General features: G+C 41.0%; 1 long non-coding RNA gene across 1 annotated transcript in view; it reads left to right on the forward strand.

Annotated features, from left to right (window-relative positions):
- The first annotated feature begins 10,344 nt into the window (after positions 1-10,344).
- The window catches only part of LOC121917356, a 52,148-nt gene continuing 50,320 nt past the window's right edge, over positions 10,345-12,172 (forward strand). The window contains exon 1 of the long non-coding RNA XR_006101010.1: positions 10,345-10,547. This is a non-coding gene — a long non-coding RNA (uncharacterized LOC121917356). The remainder of the gene's footprint in view (positions 10,548-12,172) is intronic.

Genomic DNA, 12,172 nt, shown 5'->3' on the forward strand with positions numbered 1-12,172 from the left:
AGGCCATTTTTGTGAGGCCCTTCTGCTTTAGTTACTTAGCATCCAATCCGATATTCCAATTTTTCACCAAGTTCTGGAATGTGTGTTGGCCTCTCTTCTGCACAGGTTCCTAGATGAAATGAATTTTATGAAAAGATTTTCCTGTCTGGCTTCATTCTGACTTGGTTATGAGGTAGTGATGGCTTTGGTTGCCTTGGTGGAGCAAGTAGGAGGAATGTGCCCTGTTTCTGCTGGACTTTTTAGGGGGTTTGAATATCATTGACCATGGTATCCTTGTTCACCACCTCTCAGGGATGGGAGCTGAAGAAATAGTTTTGCAGTGGCTTCATTCCTTCTTCAAAGGAAGTATTTAAAAGGTTTTGCTGGGGGATTCCTGTTGGACAAATTGGCCATTGATCTTTAATATTCTTTGCAGCTTTTTCTTATCCTTCATGGTATTTAATATCTACTTAGAACAGCTTGGATGTACAGTCTAGAGATTTGGGGTTTGGTATCACCAATATTCTGATAACACCTGTGACAGTTTGTGTCATCCAGGTTGATCACACAGATTTTATCCCTGGGATCCTGTCACCCACCTTGCTCCATTATTTTAACACCCCCACTCACCAGCTAACAATGTAGGGGCTCTAAGGTGCCTCAGTTATGAAGCAGTGGATGCATTCTTTTGGGTTCATGTGTGTATGTGTGTGATCAATATACTCTCCCATGTAAGTCTCCCTAGGCTTTGAAATCTACAGAAAAGGCCCTTCTCTATGTCCCATCAATTCAGAGATACACCTGGAAGACAGGAAGATGCCAGCCACAGATGCTGGTGAAACGTCAGGAAGAAAATCTTCTAGAACATGGCCACATAGCCCGAAAAACCCACAAAAAACTCCTTCTCGGCCACTTGGTGGTGGTTCCTTCTTCCAAAAGATGTCAATTCCACTTCTTGCTGTCACTTTGCTTTTCAAACGGGCCTTGGTTTTACAATCTGAGGTTTTAAAACTAATGCACTAGACTTTGGAAAATTTTACTATTTTTAAAATCACTGTGTTATTTAATTTTGTTAAAAAATTGCTGCTCTGCTAGTATAATTAATTTAATCTGCATTCTGTAGTGTATATTTTATTGTGTTTTACTGGAATGTTTTGAACTGTGTTGGAAGCTGCCTTGTATCCCAACTCTGGGAGAAAGACAATATACAGTATAAATCAAATAAATAAATGAACAAATTTCCTTGCAGCGTATCTAAAATCCCTTCCCAAAACCTTTTCAGCAAACACCTCTCCTACCAGATAATTTTTTCATATCACATACTCACTGCTCCTTCTTAAGTCCTAGCTTTTCCTCCCCTTGTTGTCCTGTTCTTTTGGCTTCCGCTGTTAGCCCTATGGGCCTAGAACATGTCATTTCTGTGCCTAGCATACCTTGGCTGCTAATATAGAGCACACAGCAGTAATTTCATTCCCTCAACGCTAGTACATTCCCCCCCCCCTTTTTTTTATTCTGCGTGACACCACACAATAACAAGCAAGATCTGTAAACTGCAAATACATCTGCCTAGCTGATTTTAGAATTCTACCAGAGCTTTGCTCTCAGTAATCCGTTGTGACAAGATATGTGCACATATTCAAACAAAGTAGATATCTCTGTAATCCCCCTCACTACTAAACTGTTACACTTTCTCTTCTCCCTATTTCTAATAGGGAGGAACATATTATTAGCCATCTTACGATGTCTAAATGTAACTCAGTCTTCCCTCTTTAGGGTCGATGCCTGTTATACTCCAAATGCCTGTAATGTGTCTGTTACTCCTAAGGTGCCTGGTGAATAATTAATCATATTTCTTTTACAGACAAGGGTTCTTGCTTCAGATATTCCCAGGGCATTTCAGGGTGGGTGCATGTGCACAAAGGGCTTGCATTTAAAAGTAGAATGGGGTGTCAGTCTTATTGTCAGCTTCAGCTATTAAGAGTTTTTTTACCCTTGTCACACTGAGAGGAAGACTTTAACCTTCTGTCCATTAGCAGGCAGGATTTCAGAGAGTTACAGCTACTTTGGACAAAGTGATTTATTGAACCATCAAAATGGACGTTGGGCCCCAGTGGTATCCAGTTTTACCACAGCCGTGCTCAATAATCAAATTTCATTACATCAAGAGCTAGTCTAGGCAGTTAACAATATGGAAATTCTTCTTGAGGTAAAATAACCCACATTCCATTTTCCTCAATCAGGAAGAGTCAAAAGAGTCCAAGAAATATGATACTGAAGAGATAGGTGGGAGAAGTGTATATGTGACTGTGTCTATGTTTGTATGCGTAGCAAGAAAGCAGATATTTATAAAGCAGAGAGAGAGAGAGAGAGAGAGAGGAAATTAAGGAAATTAGATAGCTGTTATTGGGTTGTTGTTTTTTTAATTACAGAACTAATGATGGAAACATTTCTACAATATGAGCAAAACTAGAACTGGTTCTTGCTCTGCAATGAGCATACAGTTTATCAGATGGACAATGAGGAGAGAAGAGAAAATAAATGAGTGAAATACAGATAGTTCCATCACAGTCACATGTATGGGTAGTACAATCGTATGCCTGTTTTCACTCTGCTTTACTGATCCCTTAGCTGTTGCTCTGAATAGGGTTGAGGGGCAGAATGTGTTTAAACAAGGACATCATTTTGAGAATGAGAGGAATGGTACAACACAGAGTTGATATTACTCCCTTATATTTATTTTTCTGTTGATGCCCCTCCCTTTTTACATTGTTTGGAATAAGCCTCTTTGAAAATAGTAGGAGCTCTGATTAAACTTTCATAGGATTATGCATCGATCTTCTGAAAACTGAGGATCCAACCTAAATACAATATTTCATCAGGAAATCTAAGATTTATTTTGCAGCTATATGTATCTAAGTTCGTTCCCTTTTATCTTTCTTTCCCTTAATCCTTCTTCTGACCAAAATAGTAAAAAGGTGGGGGGGGGGAGAAGGGAGACAAAAAGAAGGAACTCTTGTATAGTTATCTTTTAAGATGTGTCACACTCACATTTTCTACTTAGAAAATTTAGTGCACGAATGGAGGGAAGCAAGTATGTTTCTCTTACAAGTGAGAGTTCTGGGAATAAAGCACAAAAGACCGAGGAGGCAATGTGACCTCAATTTTCCATATTTAATATCATATACAAAATCATAGACTTAGCTGGGATTGGTGGTGTTGATGTCAATGCCCACATTTTAAAGGGGATCTCCTAAGAGCTTAGACTAGTTTTCCCTAAATGTATTGGATTACAACTCCTATTATCTCCAACCAACACTACTATTGGGCAGGTTAATTGGGGTGTGGTGGGGTAGGATAGGATAGAGGCCATAGTGAAACATATCTAGAGTTAGGATTAAAAAAGGTAAAGGTAGGGTGATATAAAGAAGAGGTGGGGAAAGTGTTGGACTTCTTTTGGCTCACAGGCCGCCTAGATATGGTAAATGGTTTTGTTTCTTGTTTTTAAAAGATCCACCCCAACCATTTTTGCTTCAGAAGTCCCCGGAAGCTATCTAGGGAACGCAGGGAACATTTCCACCATGTTTTGGGGGAACTTAGATCATTATAAGCCAAGAAAAGGACTTTTTCTAAAGTAGGAAGTGATTTCTGAGTACCATGGGGTCCCAAAAACAAAGCATAGGGACAAAAATGCCCCCATACTTCCTAGATGGACCCTGGGTCATCTTGAACAACAATTAAAACATATTTCTTTGCGTGGGGAGGTGCACCCTACAAGGTCTCTTAGAGGGCTAATGTAGCCCCCTTGTCTTCCATTGTTATGGTCTTTATCATAGAATACTACATTAAATTACTGTTCTCTCCAAAAGAATATCTCAGGAAATAATACTGTAAGTGAAACTGAGGATATCTCTTCTTTCATCTCCCTTTCAACTTGCTTCAGAATGTGCAGAATCTAATTGTTCTTTCTAGCAGCTTAGTGAATAATGGTTGAAGAGGATAGCTTGATTGTAGCAAAGCTTTCCAAAATTCACAGCTGAAATTATCAGGCTTTCTATGTTTCGTATGGTATGTATGAGAAATCCAGAACTATTTTAAAAATTATAATAATATCTTTAGCTTGCATCTGGCTTTTGTCTACCTTTGAACCAAGTTGACTTGAAATTAAACACTGATTCAGTTATTTAAGACTGTGCATCCATGATGAGGAAGGCTGTTTATGACTTTCAAAATCATCATCATGCAAACAACAAATCTGTTTCTTCAATCTGTTAAAAAAAATTACAACAGTAGCATCAATAATACACTTCCTAACTCTTCCCTAACACACAGACGTGCCCAGTTCATATATGGAATGCCAAAATGTCTTTCCAACATAGTTGGTTTGAAAACACTGAAAAATAGTTTTCAATACTTTCTCAAATTATTAGGAAATATGACATCAGATAGTTAGCCTCCTTGTGGGACTGTGGCAAAAAGGGGACTGGCGTTTGGCTGGATTTTGCCTAGACTTGCCCATCTCTTCCCAGTGTAGTGCCATCAAGCCCTTGGAAAGTCAATCTTCCTTTCTTTATCTGGGGTACAGAAAATGTAAGGCTCAACACCCTCCCCCTCTCCTTTATGTTTACAGGGAGAGAGAAAAAAATTACTGTATCCCTGGTATTCCTTGTCATAGAGATCTGTGGCCAGATCTTCCCACTCAAGTAATAAAGCAAACTTTTAAGAAGTGAAATTCTTTAAGGGGGGGAGGAATATTGCATGAGAAAAGGTAGTTAAAGGTATATCAAGCAAATTCAACTGGAAGCACAGTGGGAGGAAGTACATGCCACCCCAGAAGCCCTGGCCCCCAGAATTCCTGGCCCCACAAGTTCCACCCCTGGAAGCCCTGTCCCCTCCTCCCTGCCCCAGGTGACAACTGGTGCAGGGATGCCGCTGAATGCAAGAGGGAAAAACAACAACATGCTCAACAGGTCCATATGTAAAAACACAATATTCTCCAACTCCATATATTGCCATTCCCAGCCGTCCAATCCTTTTCAAAAGAACTGAAAACCTAACACATCTGAATAGGCAGCCCCTGGTTTCCTACAAGGTTTTCCTGGAATTCCTTTTCTTGCTCAGACATGAAACAGTTAGCTACATGCTTACACCACAGGCCGCTCTTTCCTCTTTTCCCTGTCATCCAGCCAGCCATCTATCTATCTGCCTAATTTATACTCCATCTTTCTCTTAAATTGGACCCAAGGTGGCTCACAAAAGATCCTTTAAAACAGTACAAATTTAAAAACAGAAAACATCACATCCGTATAGCAAGTTAAAAATACAAAATTAAAAACATACTAAGTTAAAAATATAGAGCCATTTAAAAACATGCAAAAGTAAACACTCCACTCAGAAGCCACCATGTAGGTGTCAGGGCCAATCGACCTCTCTCCCTTGTGTTTTTGCTGATATCTTCTGAGTTAATCCTCCCGATAGGCTGGCCCCAGAGGTCTTGCAGGATCATTGCAGGCAATCCCCAAATGCATCAGAAAAGCAAATTTTCATGGCAGATCTTGAACCACTTTGACATTAAAGATCTTGGATCCATTGAATAAACACAGCTTTCTCCTTGTTGGAGCCAAAGGGAAATAACAAGTAGCAAATTATCACTTTTGTAAATTTGTGATTATACAGTATTGAAAAACACACAAAAAAAAGAAGAAAGAAAAAGAAAATCACCAAAAAGATACAGAAAATAAAGGGATATAATTGCATGCTAGTTAAGTCCAAAAGTTTGGCTTTGCCATTGCTGAGTGATGTTCTGCCAAGGCACAAAAGTGGATCATGTTTCTGGCAGTCAAAGATTCAGTTCAAAGTCGGCATTCAAATATAGAGTTTAGAAGTAATTGAGATGTAGCTTTCGAGTCGTAATGTGCAGTTGCATGGATTGGAATAAAAATGTGTCTCGGGGCCCAGCTCTTTTTAGTGTATATGTAATGTCTTAAGCTCTTACATATCAACACAATAGGCAGTAAAAGAGATAATTCTGTGGGTTTTCAGTATTCAGGCCCTTTGGTAATACCAGCCTTATTTCCTATAATCTCTCCTCTCAATCTATTGACTTCAGCTCCTATTTTCTCCGAAGAACTCCTCCCCTCACTTCAGTTCCTTTCATCTCTTTATCTTTGTATAGCATATAGTGCTGTAAATTGGGCGCTTTAACACCTGACATTTAAACCTCAGGTTGTATCATCTTGGTGATCGGAACTGATAGGCCTATTACAGATCCTGAAGAGTGGGGCCACAGATTCAGTTCAAGAAGTGATACCAGAAGCATGATTGGTTTGTCACCTCCAGGGAAATTGCCTGACAAGAAAATAAACGATCCCCATCTGATGCATTGGAACAGTTCTGTGTGTCCTTGAGGCACAGCAACAATTATCACATGGGAAAATATAATAAGAAGGATCACTTCTATTCTGAGATTGCACGGCACTTACATTTGCCCCTCCACTCCCACAACAAGGCCTGACTTGGAGTTCATGGGCCCTCATGACACTCTCTGACCCGTAGTCAATCTATTTGCAAAGAATTCTGCATTCTTAACATCCTCATCAGTGATTACAGTTTCTCTCTGTCTTCACATTATCCTCAAGATACCTTCACCATGACTGGAAAGCATAAACATGTCATTAATGTGACAAAACACCACCCCCATTGATGTCAAATCCCTTCCTACTCAGCAAGTTTCCTCTGGCACAGACTGACTAAATGGAGCTGTTTATCTGAAGGTGTTCAGACCATGTGGGAGAAAAGGGAGGAAGGAAATGCCATGCCTCCCATGAACTCTCTGCTCTTATTATTTTCTCTTAATAAAAGCAAGACTACAATGAACATGGTGTATTGAAACGTGTCATTTACTTATCTTTTGAATAGTGTAGCTTCAAGTGCATTTGCCTTTGGTTTTTAAATCATGACATTTCATCAAACCTATCTTTACATTTTTTGCAAGTGATTGCTCCCAGGATCTTCCCCTGGAGTGTGTCAATCCAGAAAACAATTCACTATTTCCTATGTGCATTTCTCTGATTTGTACAGAGACCCCTTGCATTGTATAGAATTGGATATATATCTGTTATGTTTCATTTTCTTTCTGAAAATCCCTTCAGTTTACCTAGTTTATTGCAACCATTTCTAGGTGTAACACACACACACACACACACACACACACACACCCCACCGCACACATATGCACATTTATAACAGGCTACATTTTTAATCACTCTGACTTTCTGTCTTTTTCTTTAGTTATTGAAAACTATTACTGGCCCCTAGTCTAGAGCACCCTCGCTTTTCTTTCAGCTCATTTTTCCTTGCCCCCTCTCTTCTCTTTTCCAATCTGCTTCTGACTGCAGTTCAAAGTGATAGTTTTGCCCATAGAGTCCTGGGATCTCAGTTATTTTTACTAGCAAAAATGTTAAAGCTTTTTTTTCTGTTGGAAGATAAGTTGAAATAAAACAGGTTGTGTGCCAGCCCAAATGATCCATCTGTTACTCACTTTAAGTTAGATCCCATCACTGCAATTCTGTAGTGTACACTGGTGCCTCGGGATACGAAATGATCGGGTTACGAAATTTCCAGGATACGAAAAAGTTGGATTGGCAAAAACTGTTTCGGGTTATGAAATATTTTTCGGGTTACGAAATTCATTTCGGCGCGAAATTCAAATGCTGCAAAGTGCAACTATAGGCTTTCCAGTGCTAACGGAAAGCCTTTTCGGGCTACGAAATTTTCGGGTTACGAAAGGAATGGCGGAACGAATAGTCATGGGCTCATAGACCCTACTGAGTAGAACTGAATCTGTGCAAATAACTGTGCACCAAATCAAAACTTGAATATTTAATAGCTTTTTATTTTTGTATTAGCTCAGATGATTTAACAAGGGGTGTGAAAACACTCTTAATTTAGAATCTAAATTATCTTTAAATTTTAGATGACAGTATGGTATAGCTACAATTTAAGAGTGAAGCTTTATACAGTATATGTACGAGGAGTTTAATTGGAGGCTAATTGACTGTAATTCTTCAGGAGTTCTGTTGAGTCAGAATGCAAAAAAAAAATTGTAAAATTTAAACATACTAAATGAAGCATGCTTGTCAGGAGGGACGTATTCTCCAGCAAGAACTGATTTGCTGATCATGCAAAGCTTTGAACCCAACAAGTCTGACTGTTTTATAGGATGGATTCTGATCTCATCAAGCTATTTTTTAAATCTAAAAACCTGTGCACAGTTCAGTATCATTAGGCACAGGAAAAATAATGTGATTACAATATTTTAATTAATACCATAACCCCAAGATTAGCTTAGGGGCTGTGGGACACAACCATAGGACTGCTTTGCTAAAGCAGCAGATGTTGGTTTAAGTCTGGCTTTTTTACCTTTCTTGGCTCACTGGTATAGCCCAAAGCCCAGGTTTGGTCCCTAACATAAATGCTTTCATCCAAGAACACCTACAGAACTAAACACAATGTTGTTTATTGTATTTTGTATTAAAATGTCCATCTTATTACTTCAAGAACAGTCATAGAAATGTGTCTTGAGGCTGTAGCACTGGGAATAGGTGTAACAGAGCTTTGACCTTTATCTCTTGCCATCTTTAGAATTCTAATAAAGAGGAAATAACACCCAAATCCCCTTAGGGGTTCAAAGAAAGGGAAAGAATTAAAGGACAAAAAAGTGGTTGATTGAGAAAGATACATCCAGGAGCCCTTTCATACTACATAATTACAGCACTGTGATTCCACCTTAACGTTCATCCTATGGAAAGAATGCTTTGTTTTCCAACAGTTCCATATCCTCCGACATTTCACAGGTGAAAACTGGGACACATGTGGCCAAGCCAACATCAGAGTATGGTCAAGATAGCAAAAGTTATTAATAAGGAAGAATATACAAGCTAGAAAATTCTGCAGCAATTTGCTTTTGCCTGAGCCTACTGGGAAAGGCATAATTCTACTGCTTCCTCTCTTCTCCTCCCTGCCAAGTTAATGGAATGCAAACTACCTTTTGAACTCAGTCTGGAGCAACTGACACAAGCAGAAGTCAAAGGGGAAAAGTGAGAGGATGAGAAAGAAACTGGGAGATTGAAAAAGAAGGATGGCAAAAGATTAATCAGGGCTATCCTTGACAAACTGGGTTTCTTGCAGAGTATGTGGTTCTGTCCTGTGGAAATTGCAGTTTAGGGAGAGGCATTTTGAATTTGCAGATAGCAAGCTCCTGAGGTTTATAGTTTGGTGAGGCACAGGAGGAAGCCCCCACTTCTCTCAGTTACAGCCCAGTTTATATAAAATATTCATTGACAATTCATTCTTAGGCAACCAAACTACAAATGACTAATCTTGTTTACAGATATAAAACCTTTGGAGTCTACTGATTACATGTAAATTTAACTAAGCGTAACATATATTATGTGTTGTTGAACACCTGAAGGGAAAGGATAGGTGGATTGGCCTGTTTCATGCCAACAAGTTGCTTTCCCAAGGTTCTAGGGCTCAGGGCAGTTTTGCATCTGATGGGTCCCTGTGTTACTGACCTACTGAACTAGCTTCGAGGCTGAAACAAAATGGTGCTTGGCTAATCTGTCACAATAAACCTACATGACTATCCTTAGTGCGGAAAAGAAATTTCAGCACCAGGGAGAGTCAAGTAGGTTTATTGGGATAAGTTAGGTTTCTACAAACATGTGGTTGTTGACATGAAATCTAAGCATAACAAACAAACAGACCCCAAGAAATGCAGAACAAACAGTGAACATCTGACCCAAATGATCTACTATTAACATAGCCAAGACAGGGCACATTTGCCCTTTCCTTCAAGGAAATCTAATTCTGTCTCTGACAATAATGAGAGGTTTTGTGGCTAAGCTAGGGGTCTGGTGTTCAGTTCCCAATACTCTTTGCAACTTGGCCTGTGACCTCGGGTGAGTCGATGCATTTTTCTGTGCCACTTTTTCCCAATGCAAAAAAAGAGAGAGGCCGTTATAGTTCTTTGCCTCTGGGGAAAGGCAAAAGAGTCCCCCATTTCTCAGATGGGGAAATGTTCTGTCTGGGAGTCAGCTCTAATCATTCATACATGAGTGGCTGGAAGAGACAGGCCACATCAGTAGAGGCAAGCTCTCTTTTCTTTCTGCCTTACCAAGAAATATCATGCAAGACCTTCACAGGACTCCACAGCTCACTCACATTATCCTTTCTGAACTGTTGGCATAAATGACAGGGGGAAGAATCTGCCCTCAATTACAACTGTGCAACTTATTGATTTCACAAACAAGAGGAAAATTCAGCACAAGGACTTTGACCAGGAATAAAAGAGAGGGAGGGTGGGAGTGAGAGGAAAGAAAGAAAGATGTATTCACAGAACAGCTAATAGGCAGAACCCTAAGCCTACCATGGTTTCTGGATAATGAGTTGTCAGCCGTGATAGTAATACTAGGTCTGAAGTGGAATTATTGAGCTGATTGTGGGAAACCTCTTGTATCTACATTCTGCCAGAGTCCAAGTAACAAGCTGCAAACAAGGCAAAAGTCGAGGTAAGAGAAAAGAATAGTGGGGGAAAAAAGACTATTATCTGCCAGGAAGAGACACAGATTGAAGAACGGGAAGTCATTAATAGAAAAATAAATCTGCAGAACGAATGTCAAGAAATAGGAGAGTTTTACTTTTTGATAAAAAAAACCCTTTTTTAGATATGTATGATTGATACACAAGGAAAATATAAGCACATTCACCTGCTAGTAGAAGTAACTCATCTCATCTGTCAGTGTCAGCACTGACAAGACTGTAACAACCTTTCAGGTTCTAATAGTTTTCCTACCAATGTTCACACACGCAGGATATGAAATATGCATATGCAGATTGTGCCATCCACAAGAGCTGGGGACTGTGAGCCTGCTTAGTGTTGTCAGCTTTTCTTCCCCTGCAGGTCTTCTGTGCATTTTAAGAGCAGAGGATTCAGCAGGTGAAGCTTCTCCTGGCATGCAGAACCCAGCCATGGTGGTAGCAATGCCTGTAAAAATTCTGCTTGCAATACTGCTGTAATATACACTTGTACTCTTGCCAGAAGACAAGTTGATAACACAAAAGGTGGAAACTCTTACACCAGTGAGATAAAGGTGATTTGTGGACACAAACAAATACTAAATGGCAGGAGTCATGCTTTAAGCCTACATAGAAAAGTTTAGGAGTTATCTGACTACTGTGGTCTTTTGTCTCTTCCACCTCTAGGATTCTATGATTTTCAAACAACTTTGTTCACCTTCTCACTAAGGGCTCATTCACACTACCAAAAAAATCGGTTCTGAAACCGATTCAATCACGTGAAGTTCATACTCACCTCAAATCTCACACAAGCGAATCCGAGGCTTGCACACCCATTCCGTGGTAAATGGCCCCTAGCGCGGGTCTTTTGAAATTGGCGCAAATACCGTTTCTTTTTAAAAACCCCGGGTCCTGGGAATGAGAACTTTGGCCTCGATCACGATCGAGGCAAATTGAGGGAGGGATTTAGGTCAGAGGGTGGGCAAAGGGCAAGGCATTTCCTCCCCTCATCGGAGGGGAGGGGGAGGAGGAAAGAGCCCTGGGCAGAAGGGCTGCTGCTGGGCAAGGAGCAGGCAGGGCTCCTGGCGCCGGGAGGAAGGGGATGCTCTCCTCCTCCTCCTCTTCCTCCTCCTACTCTCCTGCTGGCCCCTGCTCCCTCCGGGGCCATTCAAGGCCGCCTCTCTTGCTGGGGGACTTGGCCAACCCCAGGAGGGCACATTGCATGCCCACGGAGGCAGCCGCTTCCAGCCTGGAGCCTGGCACCCAGAGAGGGGCTCCCCTGAGAGCCAGCCTGGCAGCCAGGGGATGGCGGGAGGAGGAGGAGGAGGGTCGCTGGCCAGGCAGCAGCAGGCCTCCAGCAGCTGAAGCAGGGAGAGAGATTCCTCTCTCTCTCTGTGTGTGTGTGTGTGTGTGTGTGTCAGAGGGAAAAGGAGGGGGTGGTCTACTTCCCGCTCCCGCAGCCTCCCCATTGCTCTTCTCCCTCACGATCCCAAGGCTGGAAGGGATCCCCAAGGGACATCCAGTCCAACCCCCAATCAAAGCAACAACCCCCCCCTTTTCAAGCAGCCTCTTTTGACCATTTATGCGCATTTTTTGACCATTTATGCGCATTTTTGGA

This window comes from Sceloporus undulatus, unplaced genomic scaffold (genome assembly GCF_019175285.1).
Source record: "Sceloporus undulatus isolate JIND9_A2432 ecotype Alabama unplaced genomic scaffold, SceUnd_v1.1 scaffold_16, whole genome shotgun sequence".
NCBI lineage: Eukaryota > Metazoa > Chordata > Lepidosauria > Squamata > Phrynosomatidae > Sceloporus > Sceloporus undulatus.